The sequence below is a fragment of the Apteryx mantelli genome, unplaced genomic scaffold (genome assembly GCF_036417845.1).
Source record: "Apteryx mantelli isolate bAptMan1 unplaced genomic scaffold, bAptMan1.hap1 HAP1_SCAFFOLD_149, whole genome shotgun sequence".
Classification (NCBI taxonomy): Eukaryota; Metazoa; Chordata; class Aves; order Apterygiformes; family Apterygidae; genus Apteryx; species Apteryx mantelli.
Window position 1 is genome coordinate 34083 of NW_027118502.1, and position 2394 is coordinate 36476.

Sequence of the window (2394 nt, forward strand, 5' to 3'; positions counted from 1 at the left end):
ACAACAGACTCCCCACACAACTGCAGGAACTGTGGTTTCGTAGCTCTGTGCTGCGTGCGCTTCATTTCTACCAGCTGATAAGTGTTTCTTTCTAAATGCAACAGCAGACTCTTTCTTCCAGGTTTCAAAAAGTCCCTAAGAAGCCAACCAAATCCCTGCTTGCATGAACTCGGTGATGAGTCTATTCCACGCACTCCAGGCACCCTGCTGGATCCACAGCAGCGGGAGCCCGGCACAAGCCCCCTGCCCAGCACAGCCTGGGGGCGGCTCAGGCCTCCCTGGAGAGCCCCAGCCCAGCAGGGAACAGCCCTGCAAGGCCAGCGCCTTTCTGGCCTGTCATCTCCAGAGGCAGAAGTGGCCTCACCAGCCATTTCACTGCCCTGTTGCTGCTGCTCAGCTGCTCAGGCTGAAGTGACCTCACAGCTGCTTTGCTGATGCCCTTCCTGCTGCTGGCCTGTCCAGGACTCAGGCAGAAGTGACCTCACAGCCTACACTCAAGCCATAAACCTGCTTCTGGCCTACCAGCAGCAGACAGAGGTGACTTTACATGAACCGACAGCAAGCCAAGGGCCTGCTGACAGCATACAATCTATAGAGAAGGACGTGAGCTCACTCTCAGCATCACAGCCATGTCCCCCTTTTGGCATATCAGGTACTGAAGCAGCAGTGAGGTTGTGAGGTCACTGGTGACTGAAGAAATGATAGGCCACTGGCAGGCACAGGGTCAGCAAAGTGGCTGGGATGTCATTCCAATATGAGAAGCTTATGGACCTACAGCAGGAAGATGACTGTGAAATGTATTGTGAGGCCACTTCTGCCTGAGCACCTGATAGGCAAGTAGCAGGAATGTTCTGGACCCTCCTTATCTTCCCTGACAGTCTCTCCTGAAGAACTCAGAAGTGCTAAAATGCTTTTAGTGCCTACAATGGGACATTGCAGATTGCATCATTGTTTAAATTTGGTGAATGTTCGCAACTAAAGGAAGTGTTTATATGAATCAACAAGTGTACCATAACTGTTCCTCTTAAGTACAATGAAAGAAAAGAAACACATTTCTTTCCACCAGAGGAAAAAAAAAAAAAGGCTGCATTACAAAAAAGGAGGCTAGGAGAAGGGCATGAGCTGCAGTCAGGCTGATGCAAAACCATCTCCTGGGAGCTAGAGTCTTAGGAGGAAACAAAAACCACTGTCTGAATGAGACCAGCAGGAGCTCTTGCCATGGAGAGAGGTTTATGAGCAGCGTCTTCCAGCTTCCTGATCTGCCAGCAACCTCTTGACTGTTGAATTTGGAATGAAAACGATGGTCATGCACAACAGCATCATTTGATGTCCTTCAGTCTAAAAGAAATGTGGATTTTCAGGCAGAAACAATAGGAAGCACATTAAAAACAGGCCACCTCCTTACCATGAGTTCCACCTACCTCACTTGAGTCAATGAATCCTATGCGATTAAAGAAGTGAAAAGGTGCCGGTGTGCATCTTTCTTCAGGGGAGGTGGTGGTAGCAAACAGAGCGGACAGGCCCAGGGTAGGAGCTGCCAACTTCTCCAGAGCACCTATTCCTGCAGGCTCCAGGGGAGACCTTTGCCTGTAGCCTGGCTCTCCCACTGTTTAGAGCCCTGGCCTGTACCATGCTGGGTGACAATCAGCATTTCTAGAACAATAATCAGAAAACAAGGTGTTCAGAAATAAAGTTACCAAGGAAGAGAAATTATATTAATGATTTTATCTTTTCTTTCCCCCTTACGCCCTCTCCCCCCCTTCTTTTTTTTTTTTTTTTGGTTAATACTCTCCATCCTCCAGCAAGTAGTAAGCTGTTCTGAGATCAGGACAACTACCAAAGCCTGTTTCTTGCTGAGTTGTACTGTATCTCCCCTAAGTGATCCTGCTGATCTCCACCATGGCTGCTGGTCTCCACCATGCTGGCTGGGCAAGTGATGGTTCTCACATCACATCACATGGGCATTGGCCAGCCAAATGCAGGCAGGGCAAGGGGTCAGGTAGCCGATATGGGGGAGAACTACAACTTTCTCCCTCAGCACCCACCTGTCCAGATCCCTTCATTACCCCAACCCTCATTTTCATGATGCCTAGAGTTCAGAAACATGGAGATCTCTACATTTGCCATTTTCAGCTGAAACTGGTCAACAGTTAGCAAAGAAGGCAGGAGGGGAGGAAGGAGCAGAACAGCATTTTTAGGCAAAAACTTAACCTGGGCATTGAAACACAGGAGCTGTATGTAACAAACTGCAAATTGGATAGGCAAAGTTCCAGCATTATCACAAGTACGTACACAATTTTTTTTGTGTTATTTCACTCATTCCAATGGTTTCATCTTTCCTTGTGTGCTGCCTTCTAACCCAGACTGCAGATAAACTCTCCAGTGATCTCGCTG